At 32.7% G+C, this 12167-nt stretch overlaps 1 long non-coding RNA gene across 1 annotated transcript; it reads left to right on the top strand.

The window, feature by feature from the left end:
- The first annotated feature begins 8614 nt into the window (after nt 1-8614).
- LOC141380724 (uncharacterized) lies at nt 8615-10800 on the top strand. The gene is made up of 4 exons (XR_012399447.1): nt 8615-8743; nt 9405-9462; nt 9578-9642; nt 9749-10800. It is a non-coding gene; the product is annotated as an uncharacterized lncRNA (long non-coding RNA).
- The last annotated feature ends 1367 nt before the right edge of the window (nt 10801-12167 follow it).

Below are 12167 nucleotides of genomic sequence, written 5' to 3'. Positions count from 1 at the left end.
AGTAGTTTGAAAAATAGGCTATACAAAGATGGGTGATAATAACTAATAGTCACTGCTGCTAGAGCCAAAAGAGCAGTATAAAACAAATAATATCATCATAGAGCCAATATTGTCCATATTTCATCATATTCAAGAAGTCTGCGACAGCTGAGCAACTGCCATTGAGAAGAATGACAACACTAACACCGGCCTTAGCAGGCCCTGTTTGTCATACGCCCGCTGCAACATTCCCAGTTGTCCGCTCTGATGACAGCCCAGTATGTCAGAGAGCCACAGTCAATAACCTTCAGACTCCGAGCAATGACAGAAAGCCCACCAGACAAATGTGGCCTGTTGGATGCAGTTGTTGACCACCCTCTGATGGCTCTGGGCTCATCGATTATCCAGCAGCGAATTACTGAGTAACAGAGGACAAACGCACACACACGCATATACACACACACTACAGTCAAAAGTTAGGAATCAGTATGATTTTTTCATGTTTTATAGTAGGCTTATTTAGCTCTCAAAGGCTTTATTTAAAAGTAAATACATTTTTACTTAAAATATATTTTATAATAAATCTCATGAAATACTGTCAAGCGTGACAATTTTGAACTGTGTAATAGCCAATAATAGCTGATCATAATAGATCCGTATATTATATTGTAATGATTTCTAAAGAATCATGTGACACTGAAGACTGGAATAATAATAATGGAAATTCAGCTTTAATTCACTGGATATAATTAGATTACATTTACTGGAAAAACGATTAAATAAATTTCTGATACTATTTCACAATTTAACAGTTTTTACTGCATTTATTTAGTTTTTGGAAAAGAGTTATTCACTTTTTTATTTTAACAAATTTTTACTATGCATTTTTGGAAAGAAGTTATTTAAAATTATAATGCTCTTTCACAATTTAACCATTTTTACAGTTTAATTTAACTGTAAATTTAATTTAATTTTTAAAATATTATTTTACAAATGTTCTGTATTTTTTCTGGGAAACATTTAAAATTGTAAAACAATTAAACTGTTTTTACTGTATTTTTATTTTAAATATTTATTTACATTTTCTGTAATATTTTTAAATATTACTATTTTGAATATTTAAAAGTGTAATAAGATTTCACAATTTAACCATTTTACTTTTTTTGTTCTGTTTTGTTATTAGTATAAAGAGTTATTCACATATTTTATATTCTTTAACAATTTTACCAATTTGACTATTTAAAATTATAATACTATTTCACAATTTAACCATTTTTACTTTTTTTTTGGAAAACAGTTATTTATTTATTTTTTATAATATTTTACAAATTTTCTGTATTTTTGTGGACAACATTATTTAAAATTATAGAAAATATTTCACAATTTAACTGTTTTTACCTTTTTTTGGAAAAAGTTAATTACATTTTGTATAACATTTTTAAATTAACATTTTGAATATTTAAAAGTGTAATAAGATTTCAAAATTTAACCATTTTACTGTATTTTTTGGAAAACAGTTATTTAAAATTGTAATATTATTTCAAAATTGAACATTTTTTACTGTACTTTTTGGAGAACAGTTATTTAAAATTGTAATAATATTTCACAATTTAACCTTTTTACGCTTTTTTGACAAATAGTTATTTAAAATTGTAATATTATCTAAACAATTTAACCATTTTACTGTATCTTTTCTTGGTGAACTGTTCTTTAAAATAGTAATAACATTTCACAATTAAACTGGTTTACTGTATTTTTTGGAAAACAGTTAAAAAGTTTAAAGTTGTAATAATATTTAAACATCGTAACCATATTATTATAATTATTATTATTATTATTATTATTATTATTATTATCTAATAATTGCAATTTGATTGTTTTACTGTATTTAAATATACCCTTGCTGAGCCAAATTGCTTTCTCTTAAAACTGAAAAATCTTTCAGATTCCAAATGTTTGACTGCAGTTCAATAATAATGCATAAAAGAGTGTATTTATCGTTCGCAGTTCTTAAAGGCTAAGAACATGACGAGTTCAACATTAAAGCTCTTTGAGGATGGAGATTGCGAGGTTGTTCTCTGATGGAGGATAATGACAGTGATTAAGTCATAGCACTCATTTTACTCACTAATGTATTTGAAGATAGTGGTGTTTACCTAGGAATCCTGTATAAACAGTGTGTTGGGACCCAAAAGCAGCTATGGACAAAAGCAGCTTTGTATGGTTTTATCTCTTTGCGTTGCCAAACCCTACATTAATGTCACTCTTTCACACAAAAAACAGGCTTCTTTTAATCCGTTCCTAAGCTGCACAATTCAAACACAATGCGTTTGTTTAGTCCATGTGAAGGAAAGTGCTTCTTTTCTGTGACAGGTTTTAAGATGTAATATTTTTAGGTGGCATTCAAGGAGAATGGAGGTGGACATGCAGGTTCTCTGTGATCCCAAAGACCTTTTACTAAAGAAATCTCAGAGTGTTGGTCTGTATTAGTTCTGCTTCAGATGGTTGAGCCCCGCCGAAAAGCATCTGAATTGGAAAAGGCAACTGTATCAGAAGATGTGAAGATTTGTGTGGGTTTTGTTTTAATTTTTACTACTCAAACTGTGTGCAGTGTAGCTAATGGGGCTAAATCTGTTTTAAATTAGCTAATGTGATTAGTGTATATGTAAAGCAAACCATTTTGGCTGTGATTGAAGCATATTTGCATTAAAATGTGTTATATAAGAAGTTGGTGTAACCTGCTATAGAGCATAAATGCATTAATTTTAAGCAAAATATTTTAGGGAATTTGAAGCATTTTATTGCACTGTCCTGTTTTAAATGTTTGTATCTAGAACATGTCTGAATCCACTTTTGTTATTTTAAGAACAGAAAAATAGGCTTTGCGCCCTGGCTCATGGTCTAACAGGGTTGTGCTTATTCTCTTAATGAGTTATGGGTGTGTTTTAAGTATAACGTGCAATAAAAAAAAAGTATAACGTGCAATAAAACAATCAGAGTCTCATCTCCCATTCCCTTTAAGAGTCAGTTGCGTCGCACCATGGCGCATTTGCTATTTACATGGCGGACTTTGTAGTCTTTGTAGTCTTGGATAGAAAGTGCCCTTCCAAAATGATCAAAAGTGCCCCCGCGTAGCGGCACACCTTCAGTACGCGCGCGAAAACACAGCTGATCAGTACGCGCGCGAAAACACAACTGATCAGTACGCGCGCGAAAACACAGCTGATCAGTACGCGCGCGACAACACAGCTGATCAGTACGCGCGCGACAACACAGCTGATCAGTACGCGCGCGACAACACAGCTGATCAGTACGCGCGCGACAACACAGCTGATCAGTACGCGCGCGATAACACCGCTCTTCAGTCCACCCCCCCCCCCCCCCTCCGCTCTTCCAAACATTTATCTTGCACATGCCCTTTGGTCGGTCTCTGCACGGGCCTGAATCTTGAAGAAGTATTCAGTAAAGTTCTGCCAGACAAAATTTTTTTTTTGAATTTATATTATATTTTAAAAAAGAATCCAAGTAAATTAGTATTTTTTGGTATTTTGTGACTCGTGCTTTTTTATTATTCTTTTGATTTAAAGTATGTGAGTTTGATCTTTCTTCTACCAATTTTGTATCTTTTTTTAAACATTTATTTGAAACGGAAAACATCTTTGAATCAGCTTTTAATTCTAAAGAAACTTTTAATTAACAGAAATGTGTTTATGTAAAAAGTTTGATGTAAATAACTTGTGTGTGTTTGTCTTCATTTTGATTTTTTTTCTTGTATTTGATGATATTTGCTATTATTCTAAATTGTTTTTGACATAAAGATTAAGCCAATTAAGCTGACATGTCATCAAATAAAGTTATGCTAAAGAATGAGAAGTAAATAGCACTACAATATTGTCTTTTTTATTTTTATAAAGTGATGTCTATGAGCCATTTATTTAAATTTTTTAAGTTATTAAAACCAAAACATCACAAATATGATTGTTTTGGCTTTTATAAACTTGATCTTTTTAGTATAATTGAATTTTATTATTTTGGGTAATTCTGATTCTTATATGAATCTTTTATTATTTAAATTTTTATGAATTATTTTACTATTTAAATCTAAAAACACAGTCATTACTCTCAAAAAATGGCGTTAGTTTTTTGTTCAAACTACTTATTTAAAATGAGCTGAAACAACACAATTCTTGGGTTTTTGGGGGACTGCTTAATTGTTGCATGTTCAATCAACCTAAATTAGCAAAAACAAATAAGTTAACATAATTTCTTGTACCAACACAAATCGATTGTGTTGAAGTGAACTATAAACTATACACACTTAATTTTATTGAATCAGAAAGATATGGCACTACCAATTTTTGTTCTTGTTATGAATAAATAAGTAATTTTGTTTTTGGATGAATCAAAATCACACAGTACATCAGTTGTCCAATTTTTCCAGAATGAAACTGATTCAGTTTTGCCTATTGAACAACAACAACAAAAAAAAAATCACTTATTTGTAGATGCTGATTGAATTTGTCTTATAAGCTTGATTATTGAATCAAGTTATTGTTTAGTGAACAGATATTGTCAGATCCAGATTCTCAAATAAATCTTTTTTATTTAGTATTTAAAGCAGTTGCTATATACAATCAGTATACTGTACTGTAAACGGCACTGCTATTTTTTGTGTTTGATTATTTTGTTCTTGTTATGAATGAATGAGTCCAATTTGTTTTTGGATGAATCAAAATCACACCGTACATCATTGTTGTCTAATTCCCCAGAATGAAACTGATTCAATTTCGCCTGTTGAACTCAAAAAATGCAGATTGTAAATTCAGATTGAATTTGTCATCTTATAAAAACTTCAAAGCTCCTTTTCTGTATCATCAACTTTTAGTTTAAGTGAATATGAAATCAAATCTAAGTTAGTTATTTTCCTTTTTGTTGATTTTTATGTTTTTCATTCCATGAGCTTCCCATAAAACAACATCAATATCAGTATTTGTGTCGAGGGAAATATGTAAAAGCGACTGTGGTGTGAAATAAATGAGCTGTGGTGATTGTCTGTGGCAGTCGGGCTGTTCTCTCGTCTGTTTCTGGGGTGCTTTAAGTACAGGGAACATACAGGTGAGTGACTCTGAGCTGATGTTCTGACCCCTATTCTATTGCAATTGATCACTTTGACCACGCTAGCCGACCTCATATTTCATTTTTCCCTCGAGGCACTTTCCTGTTCAGGGAAGGAGGACTGGCAGGGTCTGTGTCCCCTTTACCCAGCCATTCATTTTCTCTTTACTGTTGAAGAATAGCCGGCTACTTGTAGAAGTAGTGATGCTGCTAAAGGCTTCAGTGTAATTACTTTCTGGAAAAGTTTGCTTTTACCTTTGGTCAGTAGTGATGATGTAATAGGTAGATGTAAAGTCAGCCAACTTTGAAATTTTTGTCTGGTTCATTTCTCTATCAGTATCACTACAATAGTGGGTTGGATATTTGAGCATGTTTTATCGCTTAGCATAAAGCAAAAGATAAGGGGCTATATTTTGACGGCCCATGCGCCGGGCGCAAACGCTTTCAGGGTGTGTCAGGACGCATTTTTGCTAATTTACAGATGGGAAAATGCGCTTTGCGCCAAGGCACATGGGCTAAAAGGGTTGAGTTTATTTTCTTGATGAGTTATAGGTGTGTTTTGAGAATAAACCAATTAGAGTCTCATCTCCCATTCCCTTTAAGACCCAGCTGCGTCGCGCCAAGAGCGCATTCGCTATTTACAGGACGCAAAGTAAGTTTAAGTGGAAAAAATGAGCATTTCACAAGCAAACAGTTAACAGTTGACAGTTTTTTAACAGAAAACTGTTAAACAGAGCATCTACTGCGTGAGAATGAGAGATAATGGATCACTTTCACTTTCGCTCTTGGATAGGGAAACCTTTACGCACAGACATCAATTAGTCTATAAATAATTAATTTCGTTTGTTAAGCGCAAATATTCGTTTCAAAACTATTTCTAAATTCAGTTCTAATTTCTAGCAAACGAATAAATGAACAATAATGACCAAGTGTGGTCAAAATACTGAGTTATATCCTAAAACACATGCTGTGCCCCATATGGTCTAAAACCTGACAGGTGGGCAAATCTAAGCTTGTTTTTAATAAAACAAATATAAATATGGATATAATAAATAATACTGCTAATAATAATAACATTATACAAAAGCAAATTGTTATGAATTAGTTAGTTAGTTTTGGTCTAATGAAAAATCTATTATAGTTTCTTAAAATAGCAACGCGCCAGCGGTCCGCCTCAGAACGCCTTTCTTTTTAGACCAGAACGTCTATGGGCGCACAAATGAGTGCTAATGCATTTGCTATTTAAACAGCGTAGCGCAACGCCTCAAAACGACTCTTGTGCCAAGCTGAAACTACCAAAAGACTAATGCGCCGCGTCTTGCGCCACATTGCGCCGGGTGTATGAAAGGGCCCATGGTTGCTTAAAATATGTTGGTGCCACAAGTTAATATAAAGTACAATGCATGCATATTTTAGCCATCTTTTTGACCATGTACATGCCATGCTCAATAATGCTAACCTGCTAAAACAATTATTAGTTGACTTAAATAAAGCGATTCAACCTGTTGCTTTTAAAATTACTTGGCTCAACTTAACAAAACTGCACTGTAAAACAATTACTGTAAAATTTAAATTAACTTACTGCCAATTTTGGTTGCCAGTAAGACTATACATTAATAAGAACACTGTAATTTAATAATTGCAATTTACTGCAAAATTTACCGTAACCTACTGAAAATTTTGGTTGCCATTTGGACTAAATTTACAAGTGCACTGTAAATTAATAATTGAAGAGTTCAGACATTGGATCGTTTTAAAGCTGTGAAGATCAGTCGATTCATCAGCGGATTGCTCGTCTGTGTTTACACTCGGTAACAATCGGTGAAGTATGGTAAATTGATGACCTTCACGGCCAATCACAGTTAATTCTGTTGAGCATGTGAACACAATGGCAAATCATCACTGTTTAAAAATGTGCTCCACAGTGCCTTAAATGTTAGCGGGAAATGGACGTTTTTTTTTTTTATTTCATTCCCAAAATTTTGTATAGTTACAAGTCTAACATAGTGAAAGAATCAGTTCAATAACTTAAGTTTGATAAAAGGCAACTAAAACCTGTGTATGAGAAAGACAACGATAGCTAACTAGTGCCATTTCCCTTTACTTAGCTGAAAATGACGTCCAATATCCCTTTTTATTTTCACTATTCATTCAGAACGGACCTTCGGGTCATTCCGAAGGCAGTGAAATGATCAATTTGTGTCACTTTCTTGTCGCTGATATGATATACAGCCAGGTACACAACATTCCTGTGTGACTCAGGTGATACTTCCGTTTTTTTTCCCACCGCAGCCTCGATTTTGCTGTTTAAAATGGCGGCCGCGTGAAATCAGTCTATGCCAGTTTAGCTAATTATATTTTAGCACCGGTTTGCCTTTGTGGAAAACTGTATATATGATTAATTCAGTCATGAACCTACTGTACACCCAATAACAAAAAGCAAACATTTAAAATCAGCATCACACAGTATGGCCTTAACGCATTTAACTTCCTTACAGTTAGAGAATAACTGCTTAATCAAAGGCATAACTTTTAATTACAATTGTAGATCGGAAGTTTGGCTTTATTTCCTATGTGTCTGATTGGATTGTAATTTCTCTAATTATTCCTGTCAGCTCTTCTTTTTGATCCTTTCAATACAATGTTTTGTCTGTCGAGTAAATGCATTAACAATGAAAGCCTGTTCTCTGCCAGCTACAATGAGTAATTTATAAGGGAGTCAGTGTTTGAGAAGAGGGCAAGAATTACAAGCCTTCATCAGACAGACTTTAGTTCTGACACTAGTGGAATATACGCTTCAGTTTTTCATACAGTCTGACAATATAAGCCAAAGACATTGTTATGGAAAAAAAACAACAACCCTGTTCTATATTTCATATAAGTTCTACATGGTACTTCTGTCTGTTCTTGTCCATCAAATCCTTTCAGACAGATGAAAGTTCAGTGAGGATTTATTCCGGCAGCAGAGGCTTTGATCTCTTTTTGGTTTGTCAATTTGGCTGATAGGAGTTTTCACAGTCAACAGAGATCCCACACTGATTTCTGATAGTCAGGACACTGCAGAGCAGCCCAGAAATGGGGAGTGACAGTTTTTTGGGGTCTCTTTGAAAACCGGGAGGAATTAAATTTTATAATTCTATAAAAACTTCCTAATTTTCACTATATTGGAAAGACAAATACTGCATATGGATTTCTGTATGTCTTTGAGAAAAAAAAAAAGAGTAGTAAAGGCATAGTTCACCCAATATGACAACTGACTTACTATTTACTCACACTCAAAAAAATGAATTATGGCTTTAGTTGGTCCAAAGAATGTATCTATGTTTAAATTAAACAATTCGCTTATGTTTGTGTATTAAAAATAAAAGTGTTGTGTTGGAAAAAATTAGAAAAAGTAAGTTTTCACATTTAAACAGCTCGCTTAATTAACATGAATGAAAGGGAGTTGTGTTGCTTTTGTAGTACTGCATTTTGGTCAATAGGTGGAGTAATATCTGCACATGCGCAGTTTCAAAACAACACAGGAAGTAAGAAGATTCAAACCACAACGATCACTCTCAGCTCGGAGCCATATTATGGGAATCAAAAGATGAAGATTACAGTAGAAATTGAGAACGTGCACAAAGCTTTCCCCAATGTGGACACACAGGTGAGATTTTTTTTTACTTTTTATGTATTTATACTGAGGCTGTGACAACATTTGAATCATAAATGTACTCTCTTGTAATACTATGTTGTGTTTGTGTATAGTATTGCTATGAAATTGCCATGTTCCCTGTGTCTTTTTCACATTATAGACAGATAAATTTATAGATTGTTTTGCATTCCTGTGAAATTTTATACTTGGTATATATAAACTCCCCCAGAATAAAGTTGCAAACGTTGGTAGTAAGGAATAGTCATGTTAGAATAGTCTAAGATTTTCACTCATCATAGCACACGTGCAGCTAATAATGTGACAATAAAAGTGATTTGATTTTTTATTTGATTTGATAGTCTTTATTTTAAATGAGTATCAAGCAGTTTGTCGAGTTTGAATGCTAGTTTTGATAACTTACATAATATTAATTAAAATGTGGTGTTAGCACAGTGTTATTTATTATTTAATTGTATTATTCAAGCCTGTTAACTTAAAAAAAAAACAGCAAAAATGCATTTGTGACACGTAAAAAGGATGACATCTAGCATGATGACATATTTAATGTAAGCTTATTTGTTTGGTCATCTAACACGTTTTAATTTGCTATTTATATTATTATATTTTATTATTTTAAATTTTTGCTCACTCACATCTATTTTCTCCCTCACAGGTTTACAGCTCAACCTCTAAAGTCCCATATCTGGCTGAGGAGACTGTGGATCATCCAGGTACTATGCCTTTAGATGCCTATACACACATTAAAATGATGAACAGTAAAAATTACTAGTCATTTTAACTACTAATTATTTAGTAAATTACTAATTGTCATTTCATGTCATTTAGAACATCACCATTGGAAAAAAAAGGTGTGAATGCATCCTCAAAGCCCCTAAGTGAGGGAGTACATGGTAAGCTATTTTATTTTATTTTTTTTAAACATTTTGTATTTTCCACCAATTCCTCCTTTCACCTTTGATCTGTTGGTAAATTATTTTTTTTACCTGACTTTTTTAGGATGCTGGGCATGATGAAGCGCAAACCTTGATGTGCAACACCACCTTATGAATCTACAGTAGTTACATTAACATTTAGCAGACTCTTTTGTCTAAAGTGACTTACAATTGAGGACACATTCAGCAAATCAACAAGAACAGGCAATACATCCAAGATGTGCTAATTATAAAAAAAAAATTAAGAATTAAGAATGCTTCTACATGTGGTTTGTCAAGCCCACACACCTGTGTGAAGCAGACTTCATGCACAATGTTTTGTTTTTTAGATATAGGGAGTGGTTATAAGAAAGTGTCTGGTGCAAATGTGCATAAATGGTGCAAGTGTCAGAGAGATGAATGTGTCTATTGCATGTACTGTGATGGTTGGTCTAATTTATAGTGTAGTGCTGATTGTGTTACTTTGCTTTAAAATGTTAATTTTTCTTTGAACAACTGAAGTGTTATCTGCTTTTTCAGTGTAAAAAAGGTACAGTATAGTTTACAAAAGAAGACTTGGTTTTTCTAAGTATATTTTTGATAAATCATTTGAAGGCAGAATATTATTTTTGAATGTTTTTGTTATATATGAAAAGTATTATTTTAAAAAGTGTATTTTATGATGTTTTTGTAAGCATATTTTTGTTAATCATTTATTGTTTTCAATTTTCTTCATACTTGTATTACTATTATTTTAATAGTATTAATATTTTAACTTATTGTAATAAGTGAAGATACAGATAAAGACAGTATTTGGATTTTGATAATCATTTTATTGCTGGAAAATGTGTAAAACTGTAAAAATGCTATGGAATAAACTCAATGAAACGGAAACTGTTTTTTTATTTGGTTAAACATAACAATATCAATTTTAGAATAATTGAACTTAAATAACTACATTGATTAAAGCTAAATTATAAATGTTACGTTGATTGAACTAAACAACATTACATTACCTTTATGTAACTAACTTAAGTTCACTAAAATTAATATTCTTTCTTAAAGGTAACTTAACTCGGTTACGTGGAACCAGTGGACAAAAAAAAGTTAATTAACGCCAACATATCATTTTTTTGAGTGCACCCTCAAGTGAAAAAACACACACAAAAAGATATTTTGAAGAAAGCTGAAAACATGTGACCATTGACTTCTGCGGTTGGAAAAATAAATACTATACAGTGTTTCCCTTAGGTTTACAGCTTTTTACTTGAGTAAAATTGTTGGGTAATGTGTACTTTTTGAGTGCATTTAAATATGTGTGCTTTTAGTAATTTAAAGTAAATTATTAGATAAAATAAATTACTTTTACTTCGCTAAATTTCGCAGCGTTTCTCCGTTACTGTTAAATGATAAAAAATATTATCCATATGTTTTGTTCACAAATATCACATTGGAGAGGTTGTGTCGATAATATCCAGCTGAGCACAGCGTCTTTATGACTTGATTCAAACGGCGTCTGCTACAGTGCTTGTCTTCCTCTTTTTCTTTGCTACTGTGCTTGTGGGCGGGGCCGCAGGTTTAAATTTTCCCGGGTTTGCGCGTGCAACAATTGAGCAGGGCTAAAGTTTCGTATTGACGTCATGTCCAAACGGCTAAAGACTCATTATCAAGACAATTCATTTAAAGCACTATAAGTCGACTCTGAATCATGAATCATTAGTTTTAAACACTGTGCACTTTCAGATTTAAGCCTTAGCTGGATATTTTACTTCACTTAGAGCTGTTACACACTACATGGAAGGTCATTCTCAAAAACTCAATCTTAGGGTTGGGTATTGTTTAGTTTTTTTTCGATACCAGTGCTAAATTGATACTTTTAAAACGATAACGGTGCCAAAATGGTGCCTGAATTATGGTGGATGACTCTAGATAAATCTTTTATTTGACAAAATCTTGTAAAAAATTATTTTAATAAAACAATCTAATTTAAGTTTAAAGTAAACATCAATTTATATTTTATATATTTGAATTACATTAATATATTTCCTTTGATCATTTCTTGGTGAGCATGAATTTAAGATTTGCATTATGAAATTACATTAGCTTACTATTACCCTGTGTTAGGGGGTGGGGCGGGCAGGGGCCACATACTTTTGGGAGCAAATTTTAACATATATAATCACAAAAAACTTAAATAATAATTCAAAGTCTTTTTTTTTCAATTTAAATTTTTCAAAATTCGCTTTAGAATGCTTAGTTTAAGCAAATTTGATGAATGTGATCATGTGTGTTGATCTGAAGAGTGTCGCTCTCGCTCACAGAAAACCAGGCTTGCCGGAACCGGAATGCGTTGTCCGTTTGCATGCGTCCATTCCCTAGCAACAATTTGTGCAACCTTTGTTTGCCTTTGATGCTTCTTACGTTCTTATCGCAGCACCAGTGGCATCGAAATTAGGCACCGAAATTCATATGCTGATTTGATCCGGTACAATGGCACTGGGTGT

This window comes from Danio rerio, chromosome 24 (assembly GCF_049306965.1).
Source record: "Danio rerio strain Tuebingen ecotype United States chromosome 24, GRCz12tu, whole genome shotgun sequence".
Classification (NCBI taxonomy): Eukaryota; Metazoa; Chordata; class Actinopteri; order Cypriniformes; family Danionidae; genus Danio; species Danio rerio.
This window is presented reverse-complemented; position numbering and strand designations above follow the sequence as displayed.